The sequence below is a fragment of the Megachile rotundata genome, chromosome 5 (assembly GCF_050947335.1).
Source record: "Megachile rotundata isolate GNS110a chromosome 5, iyMegRotu1, whole genome shotgun sequence".
Lineage (NCBI taxonomy): Eukaryota > Metazoa > Arthropoda > Insecta > Hymenoptera > Megachilidae > Megachile > Megachile rotundata.
The window spans coordinates 13,873,597-13,888,344 of NC_134987.1; the positions used below are offsets into that span (position 1 = coordinate 13,873,597).

Genomic DNA, 14,748 nt, shown 5'->3' on the forward strand with positions numbered 1-14,748 from the left:
TTTCACCAGGCGATACCGAACGGCCACAGTGATTTAGGTCAGTGTGTATTGTAGTTCAAGGTGAAATCGACTCTGATCGAACGTGAGAACCAGTCTTTCACCATCGGTTTCCTAGCGAGGGATAGTGCTCGATGCTAGTAATTCTACTTCCGTCACATCAACTTCGAACGTGACCACCCGTTGTGTCTTGTCTCTGTCAGGGTGTTGAAGCTCGCAAGTTTGTATCGGATGTCTTCGTGTTCGGTTCACGGCCGCTGATAAGATGTTCACTCGAACGATGACAGTGTGCTAGGTCAGTGTAAATTGAATTTGTAGGATCGTCGCCCGTTGGGAATGGCGTTTCTCCGGACACGCAGGCCTTGGTGAACTGCTCGTTACCAATGGTCTGGGAACACTTGTTGCTAGAGACTGACGATCTGATGTATGGCTGGGGTGACAGTGTTCCTCTCTAATTATTGCTCTCGAGGGACGTTTGTTTGGCTGCCTCTTTTATGTCTCATTTGCAAGAACCGTTTAACCCTTCGTTTTTATGTACTTAATGTACCCTTTCGTTATGACGTACGAAGTCGTGGCATATTGTGGTTTTATGAAGAGTTGAGTGGATGAACTGTTAGGAAGGCAGGCATATTTCCAAATTGTTGGCTTTTTAAATTATCTGCTTGCCAATGTTCTAAATTTCTAAGTTCGCAAGTATGATTCTATAATTCTCGTGTTAATAAATTCCTATATTATTGAGTTATTGGTTTATCAAATTTCTTAGTTACTAAATCCCCAAATTCTCAAGTTGTATTCACAAATTCACTACTTACTAAATTCCCAAGTCTTCACATTATTAAATTCACATTATTTAATACAATAATGTGGATGTCTCAATTATGTCCACTAATATTAAAGATCCTAAAATATCAACAGTATATTGTACATATTAAGCTACTCCATTAAAAAATACAGAGAAAGTGGTATTCAGATTACATTCTTACATCACTAGACTCTCCCTAGCTTTTTCATAAATTAATTCTACTATCCTTCTAAGATCTTAAGTTCTTTCTAGGCCCTCTCTAGATTATGATTCCTTTTGAATTTACCTTAGGCTCTAATTAACATAGTAATCTTTATTACTTCATGTAAACGTGATAATTAATATTAAATGCCACGTAATTTTGTCCTATACATCACCAACAGAACAAACTGAATATCAGTACAAGTATTAGTCTAAATACATGAGTATATAAAACTATAAAATTCTTCATTTTCTACATACTATACCACATACTATAACATACTACAACACCACATGTTATACTGTCCATCTTGTTACATCACAAATTTAGAAACTCGAACACGTGTCGAAAACGTGGCAGAATAGTGCGTTTAATACACAACGTAAACAACGTAAACGTTGTCGTTGAAAACGTCAAGAAAAAAGAAACAAGTTCATTTGGAAGCAACGTAAGCGCCAATCGGCTCGTACGCTGAATAATGTATTTCTCGTTGCGTTTATCGATTACGATAACCCCTGTAACGTTTCTTCGCGTTGTTAATTAATTTCCGCCCGTTTATCTTCGCGCCACTGATAATGTTTACTGTGACCGGTTTGTAAACATTTTCCGCACACGAGTATATTTAGATTGCCGGTGATGATTCCGTTGCAAGAATAACAGTGTCATCGGGTGGCAGCGTTTTACTTTCTGACACGGTGGCCGACGATTTTCGACGGATATAAATTTTGCTATTATAAGAATATCGGTCGTCCTGACAACTTGGAATTTTGTATAAACGCAAAACCCGGTGATATAATGCAAAATTATTCCGGAAACGCGGTGTTATCTTTCGTTTCTTACAAATTTGTATTCTAGCTGGTATTGTTGTTTCAGAACTTTAGAAATTTCTTAGTTTCAAACTTTTCCATGATAGTCTATCGAATATAAATAAGGATTTGTATTCTAAGGAAATTTTTCGTTTAATACTTTTAATTTTTTGATGATGAATTATTTTGTTAGGGTTATGTCAGATTTAGGTGCAGATAGGTTAGTTAATTTAAATTAGGTTTAAATTAAGGTTATGTTATTTGAGTCTACCGAGTTGGGTTGAAAGTAGAATATAGATAGATTTGGGTTAGGTTATATTAAAGTTAGGTTAGTACTACCTATATTGGGTTAAGTTAGATTAGAGATAAATTAATGTTAGGATAGATCATGTCTATCCATGTTAGGTTAGGGTAAATTAAATCTATCCATGTTAGGTTAGGGTAAATTAAATCTATCTATATTGGGTTAGAGCAAATTAAGCTTATCCATATTGGGTTAGAGTAAATTAAGATTATTCATATTGTGTTAGGGTAAATTAAGCTTATCCATATTGGATTAGGGTAAATTAAGATTATTTATACTGGGTTAGAGTAAATTAAGATTATTCATATTGGGTTAGGGTAAATTAAGCTTATAAATATTCGACTAGGAGAAGTTAAGCTTATCCACATTGGGTTAGGATAAATTAAGCTTATCCATGTAGGGTTAGAATAAATTAAGCTTATCCATATTGGGTTAGAATAAATTAAGCGCACATTGGGTCAGCGTAAACTAAGTCTATTCCTATTAATTCAGCATAAATTAAGTTTTCCTTTATCGAAGTTTGGGTAAATTAAGTACTTCCATATTAAGTTAGGTTAGGAACTTACCTGTATTCTGTTGGATTGGATTAAAGTTATATGAAGTTATATTTTCCCTTGATACATGTTATACTAAATTGAGTTATATTAGTTCTACTCATATAAGGCTAGTACAGATTAAGATATGGTTAACCCAGATTATTGCTTGTTTGGATTTATCAATATTTAGTTAAATTATGACAGATCTGTCAATATTAATTCAAATTAGGTATTGATTTGAATTGAGCTGAATTTGATTTAATTAAACCAGGTTGTGTCATCTCAATTTTATTCATATGTTTGGTGAGATTTGATTATATTAGGTAATATTAAATCTTCTCATATCAAATACGATTAGATTATTCCTAGATATTCAAAATGGTAGTTTGATGGGACATTCTCTGTTAAAATACTATAAAACCCCAACCCGTTCACTCACTCACATATATAAATGTACAGACCAAACCGTGCCAAATACGATCTTTTGTCACAAAATCAAACTTTCTTAAACTGAGCCAATAACCCCAGAAAAATTGTCAAAAGTTCTGAAAGGTAGCTAACAGGGAATCTAAAGAGCAGAGAACCCCTCAACAAGCGATAGTAACTTATATACCCCATTTGTGCAAATGAAAAATTGTTCACAATCCCCTCAGTTACAACCCCATTGCAAGAGTTACACTAACTATGAGACACCCTGCATATTTCTACACAAATATAATCTTTTCACGCATAATTACGATTCGCAGTATCTGAAAGAAGCACTATCGCTGGAAAAATACCGTCGTTAGCGTATGTTGTCGCGGAATAGAAACGATACGTCAATGATCTGAAAATGTCGTGTTCGCAGATAACAATTCTCGTGTCATTTATACGACTTCGAGTACATTGACGGAATTTTGCGCGTGGGTGTCCCATTTAAATCCAGACTTCTCTCGGGCCGTATGTTCTGTCCGTGGACAGTTATTAGACAACGAAAGCTCGAAGGCTTGCCCAATATATTCCCTTGCATAATTCAGCGTCCGTTTAGTATCGAAATCGTTGCTTTCTCAAATTTCGATTTTCCTGCACTTTGCCCCGACATTTTCTAGCTCGACGAAGTTAGCCAACTTAGCGAACTTTCAACGAAACTTTTCTACCTAGTCAATGCTGTTCGTTACGAGCTTTTCGTTTCTTGCAGCCTAATTAACCTATTTTAACCCAGCGACTTTATTGACGGATATTAAATTTGGAATTCTTTTATAACGACATTAAGTTGCTACCTCTATGCTGAAACAAATTGTATTTTGCGGTTGGAAGCTGACTTTCAGTGAATGAGAAATATTCCGCACAGATATCATTTGCATTGTTGAAATATTTTTAGTTTAGATTAAATATCATATTTAAAGGTTATGTGTATAAAATAGAAAAATATAGTTTTGACACGTTGGAAATTTTTTTAAATATTTTTACTTTTAGCAAATGTTTCCAAATAGTTTCACGATATTTATTATATTTATTATTCGTAGTTTCAAGTAGTTGATACAAGTATTTTCAGTAAGCAAAATTCTTGAATAATATAGGTGAATTCATATGGTTTAAGCGTGATTCATACAGGGTGTCTCACAATTGGTGTAGTTCCCTGAAATGGGGGGTAGCTGACGTGATTCTGAATAAGATTTCCCTTTGCAAAAATGGGATTTGAAGCTTCGTTTATGAATTATTAAGGAAAAACACGGACCAATCAGAGCGCGAGGATTATTATGCGTTGAATTATTACACGTTGGATTACTACGCGTTGGTTAACTACGCGTTCGATTCCTACGCTTAGAATTACCACGCGTTGCATTACTACGCGTTGGACTACTACGCATTGAATATCCACGCTTTGGATTACTACGCGTTGAATATCCATACGCTGGATTACTACGCGTTAGATTACCACTCATTAGATTCTTACGCTCAGAATTACCACGCGTTGCATTATTACACGTTGGATTACTGCGCGTTGAATATGCACGCGCTAGATTACTACGTGTTAGATATCCACACGCTGTATTACTACGCGTTAGATTACCATGCACTAATTTGAAGCTATGAATAATGAAAGAAATTAGGAAGGTTTTATCAGAAATAAAAACACTTAAATTTCCGACAGCTTCACTTTGACAGTCAACGTGTTTAGTATCATTCGACGAAGAAAACACATGTTTTATATTTTTGGGACTCAGACAATATTTTATTGTAGATAGCTATTTTTAGTTAAGTTTACTGCCTCCAGTGAAATTTAGTATTCTGTTTTTGTTTACTGTATTTTTCAGAGGAAACCAGGAAAAATATATAATATTTATTGCTGTATATAATATTTTGGCAATCAGTCTTAGATTTGTTATAAAGTTTCTTGTATTACATTCTGAAACAACGTTCAGGAAACGCATGAAGTATTTTGTAGCGAGAGTTGATCCAAGATGGTATCGATAGGCACTCCCTTGATGTATCTAATAATTTATAACCGTTTCATCGACTTGTGGCTGGTAGCCGATCGTGTGGTTGAATACACGCCAGAAACGAGCTGTGTAATATTTTTAGAATCGGCTTCTTTGCTCCTTTTTAAGCTCGAAGTCAACAAAGATATTGTGGCAACGTGTAATCATTGCTGCCAAATCAACAGTTGCGTAAAATAGGTGTCTAGGATGAATCTTGAGCTTTTTTTGGAATTCAGAGTAGAATACAAGTGATGCAATAAAATACGTGATAATAAAATATTTTAGTCGAGGAATTAGTGGTGACCTTTGGATATTTAGAAATATGGGAAGTTAGGGATTTAGAAATTTAGAGATATTGAGGTTGGGGATGTAGATATTTAGATATTTAGAAATTTAGAAATTTAGTGATTCGGAGATTTAGAGATTTGGAGATTTGGAAATTTGGAGATTTGGAGATTTAGAGATTTGGAAATTTGGAGATTTAGAAATTTAGCAATTCAGTAATTTAGAAATTTAGAGATTTAGAAATTTAGAAATTTAGAAATTTAGAAATTTAGAAATTTAGAAATTTAGAAATTTAGAAATTTAGAAATTTAGAAAATTAGAAATTTAGAGATTTGGAAATTTGGAGATATGGAAATTTAGAAACATAGTAATATAAAATTTTAACAATTCAAAAATACAGAAACACAGAAAGAGTACAGCAAAAATTATTACAAAATTATAAACAACAGCAAGATTTGAAATTTGTAAGAAATTATTCTGCATACAATTTCCCAAAAAATAATTTGCAAAACAGAAAATAAAGTAATTTGAAAATTTTATATTTTTGATCCATACGTTCAATCGCAATAAGCTAGTTGTACCTTAAACGAAATCGACTAACACTATTCTGTTGCTATTTAAAGATGTATCTCCGATGAACAGACCAGTCCATAGGTTACCCACAGAATGTGGTTAGAGAACCATCTTTTGTTCTACTAAAAGGTTGCAAATGGTCCGAGATCTTCTGTTACAAAACTGCTCTCTCTGATTCGTAAACACCAGCAAAGATTCAAAGTTGAAGAGAAATAAAGATGATCTATTTTCTGTTTGATTAGCGCCACGTAGTACATAGATTCTTTGAGTACATGCCAAGTTCGCGTTCAATGAGTGATATTAATAGTTGCGGAATTATTGACTACGTACAAATGCACTTTCAATGTTTTGCTAGGAAATAACAACACCTATGCCAAATAGAAAATGGGAAATTTGAAATCAACATGTTGACTCAAAATGATTGAGCACGTATGTAGACACATAACCTACGTTATAACACGTATGTAGGACATTCTTCATTAGTTTTTTTGGGAAATAAAATGAAGACTTCAAATCATTACATCTTTAACTGCGTTCAAACTCTTAAATAGTTATATCTTTACATTTTCACCACTTTGCACAGAAAAAATACTTGAATTCAACAATTTGGAGTAGATGTTTTTTAAAGTAAATCTATACAGGGTGTTTTACAATTAATGTAGGTCCCTGAAATAGGGGGTAGCTGACGTGATTCTGAATAAAATTTCCCTCTGCAAAAATGGGATATGAAGCTCCGTTTTTGAGTTATTAAGGAAAAACACGGACCAATCAGAGCGTGAGGATTACGCATGCGCAGACGCGAGAGCGACAGCTTAGGATAACGCGTAGTTATCCAACGCGTGATAATCCAACACGCAGTAATGCAACGCGTAGTAATCCAACGCGTAGTAATACAGCGTGTGAATATCCGACGCGTAGTAATCCAGCGCGTGCATATTCAACGCATATTAATCCAACGTGTAATAATGCAACGCGTGGTAGTTCTAAGCGTAGGAATCTAATGCGTGGTAATCTAACGCGTAGTAATCCAGCGTGTGGATATTCAACGCGTAGTAATCCAGAGCGTGGATATTCAACGCTTAGTAGTCCAACGCGTAGTAATGCAACGCATGGTAATTCTAAGCGTAGAAATCTAACGCGTAGTTAACCAATGCGTAGTAATACAGCGTGTGAATATCTAATGCGTAGTAATACAGCGTGTGAATATCCAACACGTAGTAATCTAACGCGTGCATATTCAACGCGTAGTAATCCAACGTGTAATAATGCAACGCGTGGTAGTTCTAAGCGTAGAAATCTAATGCGTGGTAATCTAACGCGTAGTAATCCAGCGTATGGATATTCAACGCGTAGTAATCCAGAGCGTGGATATTCAACGCGTAGTAGTCCAACGCGTAGTAATGCAACGCATGGTAATTCTAAGCGTAGAAATCTAACGCGTAGTTAACCAACGCGTAGTAATCCAACGCGTAATAATCTTCGCGCTCTGATTGGTCCGTGTTTTTCCCTAATAACTCAAAAACGGAGCTTCATATCCCATTTCTGCAAAGGGAAATCTTATTCAGAATCACGTCAGCTACCCCCCATTTCAGGGACCTACTTGTGAGACACCCTGTACTTTATTCCGAACATAGCTAATTTAAAAATGCAAAAATAATAATTTTCAAAGAAAAAATTAGTAAAATTCTCGCAACTAAAATGCATTAGAACCAAAATACCTTCGAATGTACTGTATTAATAAAAGAAAATAAGCAATTGCCACCTAAATAGGAACGTTGTCGGAATTTTCTCGATACGAATATAAAAGAGCATACTTGACACGAAAATAAAGGAATACACTTGATACGAATACAAAGGAATTTACTTGATAGGAATATAAAGGAAATTTTCAAATGTTTGGAAAAGTTGACGCATATTGAAGCGGGAAAACGTCGTCGGGTGAAATGAGCACGTCGATCGCGATGCTTGGCGCCTGCCTCGTTTTATCGTGCGTTCGTTTATTGTGCTTGTTACGTGTGTTTTGTATGGTTATCCACGGTATCACTATTCTTGGCACGGAACGAGTAAGTCGGTTGGTGTTGTGCTCGTTGCAAAAAGAAGAAAAAAAAAGAGCGACAACCATGGGAAGAAACACGGAGGCGCCTAACGTGATTGGTGATTCACAGAAACCGTCGGGTTCTTGTACGATTGTGTCTCTTCTTCTTGTAGTTTCGTAATTTCTTCGACGCTTTTACTCATCCTCGTTACGAATGCGCAGTTTATTCGCAAGCTAAATTTCGCTCGAAACGGAAAAATATTACTTCGCGTTTGTTTTTTTAATATATAAAATTATACTTAGTTTTTTCAACGCTTTTCATATTTACAATTGTGCAGTTTCCTCGTTCGTCCACTAATTTATCAATTGAAATGAACAAATGTCGCGTTGGTTTTTGAAATATGTAAAATTATACTTTTTCAGTCTTTTTGACGCTTTTACTCATACTTATTGCTATTGTACAGTTTCTTCACTAATTATCAGTTGAAATGAAGAAATGTCGCGTTGGTTTTTGAAATATATAAAATTATACTTTTTCAGTCTTTTCAACGCTTTTACTCATACTTGTTACTATTGTGCAGTTTCGTCGTTCGCTAATTTATCAGTTAAAATGACACAATATCGCGTTTGTTTTTCTAACATATTATTACATTATAATACATAGTTTCGTGAACGGTTTTACTCATTCTTATGAGCTCTTCGCTAGCTATACATATATCATTCAAAACGGTACAATACTATACCGTGTTTTTTTAGAAAACACATTTATAGATTTTTGAAAGCAAAAGATAATTAAAGAATGTGATTGTTGAATTTAGTTAATACCGTTGTAGTTTCTTCTACAAGTTGTAATTGCTTATCAAAGATAGACATATTTGAGAACAAATAATAATTTCTTAATATTAATTAACAACGGAGTAAATTTTATTCTAAAATAAAGGAGCATAAAAGACTTTTATGCACGAAAAAAATTATTTATTATTTGCGAAGAATTTCGTTTTAATTCTAATTTTTGTTTTGAGGATTATTCAAATATTAACTCTGATACTTTGCATGATGACTTGCACGATTTTAACATAATGATTTGATTCTCAGTAGTTGAGTTTGCTCGATTAGATACAAAATGATGAACTTATATTTATAATAGATCTCTTAATTTGCACGTTGCTAAATTGCATGATTTTAATTAAATGCGATAGAAAACTACGATTTTAATTGCAACTTAAAAATCAATCACATATTATTTTTATTTTATAAAGCACATTAAAATAATATTTATTCTAGTAATCTGATATACTATTATTTAGGGGTTGTTCATGAAATGGGGTGCTGGAGGGATTAAAATTGTAACGAGAAAATTTTTGTTGATATTGAGTACAAATGTGATAATTTGGGTATTTGGATATTTTAGAAATTTGGTAAATTAGAGATTTATAGATTTGGAAGTTTAGGGTTTGAAAATTTGCAAATTTGAGATTCGAGGATTTGAAAATATAAAAATTTGAGAATTTGGGGGATTTTGAAGTTTGGAGTTTTGAAAATATAAGAAATTGAGAATTTGGAGGATTTTAATACTGGGGATATAGAAATATAGGAATTTGAAAATTTAGAAATACGAAAGTTTCGAAATTTGTGAAATTTCAGAAACGTGGAAATTTATAAAAATTTGAGAAACGTAGAAATTTGTAAAATTTGAGAAACTTGGAAATTTGTAAAATTTGAGAAATGAGGAAATTTGTAAAAATTTCAGAAACGTGGAAATTCGTAAAAATTTCAGAAACGTGGAAATTCGTAAAAATTTGAGAAATGTGGAAATTTACAAAAATGTGAGAAACATTGAAATTTGTAAAATTTGAGAAACGTGGAAATTTGTAAAATTTGAAAAACGTGGAAACTTTGAAATTAGAAAATTTGAGAAATTAAAAAGTACGAATACATAAAAATACAAAACTTCGAAATCATAGACTTACAAATTTATAAACTTAGTATTAAAAATTGCAAAAATCTAAAATTTCGAAATTTCCTTAACAGACTTAATGCAAAATACCAATGAATAAAAACCACACCAGTAATTTAATAAACCCAACAAGCCTGAAAGCGTTTTCTTGTTTCCGCAACAACTTTATCTCTCGAAAGATTTCAGAAACCACTTTTTCTAAGATAAATCGTGAAGAAAGTCGAGTTACTCCAACTCTCAACATTTCTCACCAATCTGCGCTCCCTGTACAATTTTTTTCTAACATGGAAGAAACAATTTGTCGCGAGAAGAAAACATTAAAACGTTACTTAACTACTCCGTTACGACAGACCGAAACGTTCATAGGGCTATTAGAGATATTGTTGACGATAATGTAACTTCTTCGAGTTCGTAAGCCAGTAGCGAATCGCAGAAAGTTTGCAAGGGGACCAGTTTGCCAAGTGGCTATCATTGTCGAGAGTTCGCGAAAACCAACGACGACTTTCTAATTTCTTCGGTTGCATAGCTTCGTTGCACAAAATTGCGTTGCGATGGTATAAAAAACAGAAATCCACTTGGCAAACCTTTGCGAAAGATATTTTCATTTTATTCCAAGCCTTTCTATTACGATGTTCGAGTTTGTACACGCGGTACCAGTAACTCTTACAGGAATTTAATATACCTTTCCGCATTTGCATTTGGTTGAAGGAAATTGAAAATTTTGACTTTAATGGAAATTTAGATTTGTTGGTAATCTTTTCATGTGATTTGTGAATGGTATTTTACAAATTTGGAAATTTGAGAATTTCAAATTTGAAAATTACTAAATTAAAAAATTTTGAAACTCATGGGTTTGAATTTCTAAATTTGCAAATTTGCTCATTTTTCCTTTCTCAGATTTAAAATTTTCCAAATTTCCCAGTTTTTCAAAAATTTTCTAGGTTTGTCAAATTTTAAATTTTCTAAATTTCTGAAACGTTCAAAATCCTCCACTTTTCCTATTTTCTAAAATTTCCAAATTTCCCAGTTTTCTCAAATTTTCAATTTCCCTCAATTTCTCTATTTTCTAAAATTTTCCAAATTTCCCTTTTTTCTCAAATTTTCAATTTCCCCCAATTTCCCTACTCTTAAAAATTTTCCAAGTTTCCCAGTTTCCTCAAATTTTCAATTTCTCCCAATTTCCCTATTTACTTAAAATTTTCCAAATATCTTAGTATTTTCAAATTTTCAATTTCCCCAAATTTCCCTACTTTCTAAAATTTTCCAAGTGTCCCCTCAAATTTTCAATTGTCCTCATTTTCCCTATATTCTCCAATCTTCCAAATTTCCCCAGTTTTCTCAAATTTTCAGTTTTCCAAATTTTCGAATTGTCCAATTTTCTTCAAGTTTTCCAAGTTTCCCCATTTCCTAAATTTTCCAATTTTATCAAGTTTTCAACTTTCCAAATTTCTCAAACTTTCAATTTCCATTTTGAAAATCTCAATTCTTAAAATTTTCCAATTTTCCCAAATTTTGTACATTTTGCAAATTACTAAATTCTCAACCCTAAATGCTAAATGACCTCAATTTTGCAGTTTCTTCCATCAAACTATTAAAATGGACCAAAACTACTATAATAGGTTTTACATCACACTATAAACTTCATACACTATATACTTCAAATTAGTCTTCAAAAAAACATCCCCAAATATTGCCACCTTAATCCTCCAATTTCTTTAAATCGAAAAATTAAAAGTACTTCTAATGATTGCTTTCAATGCTTGTATAAAAGGTTTTACACGACTCTCTCTTCGAAACGATATTACCTTGTTGATTCCGTACATGTCGTTATCATACCAGAAACGAATGATTCCTATTCGGTGTTTTAATACCATAGCTGTACGTAACTCATTCGTATTCATCTGCAGTAGTCATCGGCGTTCAATGCCAGTGTGGCATCTGTGGTACTCGAATCAATCGTCCATTTCTCAAAGAGACACAGTGCATCCAAGAAAGTCGCGGCAATCGCGGTATTGTCCTATTACTTTCATCGATGATTGTTCGATGAACGACAATTATAATCGATTAACGCGATCGTAAATCGTGCAACGTTTGCTTCGATATCGCTACTTTGCATCGATGGTAGCGCAACTCAAAAAATGTTCATTTTCGAGGAGGCATTCTTTCAAAATTTTCATTTGTAAAAATACCTGAAGCTAATTTATTAATCATGTGCAATTATTCGGTATTATTGTATTTAATTATCAATTAGTTGATTGTATTTAATTATCAATTAGTTGATTGTACTTAATTATCATGTGTTATTCATTAATGAAGTAATTATGATGAATTAATTGTTGTGTGTGATTCATTGCTGATTAATTCATTGTGTATGATTAATAATTAATATGCACATCATTGATTAATTGTGTATGATGAATTAACTATTACGTGTAATTATTCGTTGCTGATTAATTCATTGTGGATAATTAATAATTATGTTCACAGTTCATCAATAATTGTGCATAATTTTTTATTATTGTGTATAACTCATTATGAATTAATTGTATACAATTTTTTATTATTTTTTATAAATGTTCATTATTAATTAACTGTGCATAATTGCCAATTATGTGTAGTTGTTCATTGTCAATTAATTTAGACGCCTGCTCTAATAGAAATAATACCAACCTAAAATACAATAAATTCGAAATTTTTGTAAGTTGTGCTACCATCCAAGCCATTTTTTTATTTCCACGTACGATTGTCCGTTCCAACAGATAGTTCATCAAGGTTGATTTTTTCCGGAAGTATAAATTGTTTTTCGAGGAAAAAACCGCTGTTAAAATGTGCTTCATATGTTGCCTCTTAATCTCGATGTTCAATTACTTTCCTACAACCACGTGAGCAACGTTGATCATGGTGTGTGCGTGACTTTATCGAATTAAGAGAAGTCTCCGTATTAATCATGCTGCGTAAATTACTCAGAAAGTGTTGAGAAGTTGAGAAACAAAGCTGGTGATAATTTGCGCGAAGTATAACTCGTGAGAATTTGGACAAAGTCGAAGAACAGATTAGTGTTTTGAAATTGTGGATCTGCGTTTTGGAGAAATTGTGCATCTGTATTTAGGAGAAATTGTGGATCTACTTTGGAGACATTGTGGGTCTATGTTTTGGAGGAATCTAATTGGGAAATGTTCGGGGAATTTTCTTGATACAGAAGAGTTTAGTGAAGGTTTTTCAATTGTACTCTTTTAACCGTGAGAATTGGGAATTTATGTGAAAATGGTGTTTCGTCGACAAACCAGCGAACCGACCGGGAGTGTCACCAAAGGTCCTAGTATCACTCATAGTACCAGCTCGTCTGGTATTTTGTCAAGTTGGTACACGAAAATAACGACGAACGTGAAGAAGAGGCAACCGTTCAGTCCGAAATCTTTGTTGAAGAAGGCGTTGGTACTTATTGTTGTCTTTCTATTTCGACAGATTGTTCACGTGTCTTTTCATATATGTGCAAGTCTAGTTATTTTATGTAACTTCAAGTCAAGTTGTTTTATGTAACTTCAAGTCAGGTTATTTTATATAACTTCAAGTCGAGTTGTTTTATGTAACTTCAAGTCAGGTTATTTTATATAACTTCAAGTCGAGTTGTTTAATGTAACATCAAGTCAAGTTATTTTATGTAACTTCAAGTCAAGTTGTTTTATGTAACTTTAACTCGAGTTATTTTATGTAACTTCAAGTCAGGTTATTTTCTGTAACTTTAAGTCAAGTTATATTCTGTAACTTCAAGTCAAGTTATTTTATGTAACTTCAAGTCAAGTTATTTTATGTAACTTCAAGTCAAGTTATATTCTGTAACTTCAAGTCAAGTTATTTTATGTAACTTCAAGTCAAGTTATTTTATGTAACTTCAAGTCAAGTTATTTTCTGTAACTTCAAGTCAAGTTATTTTCTGTAACTTCAAATCAAGTTATTTTATGCAACTTCAAGTTAAGTTATTTTCTGTAACTTCAAGTCAAGTTATTTTATGTAACTTCAAGTCAGGTTATTTTCTGTAACTTCAAGTCAAGTTATATTCTGTAACTTCAAGTCAAGTTATTTTATATAACTTCAAGTCAAGTTATTTTATGTAACTTCAAGTCAAGTTATTTTCTGTAACTTCAAATCAAGTTATTTTATGCAACTTCAAGTTAAGTTATTTATGTAACTTCAAGTGAAATTATTTTATGCAACTTCAAATTAAGTTATATTTTGTAACTTCAAATCAAGTTATTTTCTGTAACTTCAAGTCAAGTTATTTATGTAACTTCAAGTGAAATTATTTTATGCAACTTCAAGTTAAGTTATATTTTGTAACTTCAAATCAAGTTATTTTCTGTAACTTCAAGTTCAGTTATTTTCTGTAACTTCAAGTCAAGTTGTTTTATGTAACTTCAAGTTCAGTTATTTTATATAACTTCAAGTTAAATTAATTTGTATAAATTTAAGTCTAGTCATTTTATACAAGAGTGTAAATCTATATTCCTTCACTGAAGATTCAAAAAAAGTGAAAGAGATTTTTTGTGCAATCAAGTCGACTTCATCTAAAATTTTTGCAAAAATTTGTGATATTCAAAATGAGGAAGAACATACTTTTTAACCCTTGCACTAACAGTTCGTTATTTAATTATTATAATTTTTATTTTGCTCCTTTGTTCACACTTTCAGTAGACAAGTAATTTTATGGCTGAAGTTCGTAAACTTATTTTTCATTGCTATTTTGGTAAATTTTTCATATTTACAGTAGATAAGTTATTACATGGCTGAA

At 32.6% G+C, this 14,748-nt stretch overlaps 1 protein-coding gene and 1 long non-coding RNA gene across 3 annotated transcripts in view; both read left to right on the top strand.

Moving 5' to 3' along the window:
• The window catches only part of SNF4Agamma (SNF4/AMP-activated protein kinase gamma subunit), a 157,486-nt gene that overhangs the window by 113,702 nt on the left and 29,036 nt on the right, over positions 1-14,748 (top strand). The window lies entirely within an intron of this gene.
• Positions 44-7,850, top strand: LOC143264494 (uncharacterized). The gene is made up of 3 exons (XR_013038240.1): positions 44-292; positions 6,323-6,396; positions 7,738-7,850. It is a non-coding gene; the product is annotated as an uncharacterized LOC143264494 (long non-coding RNA).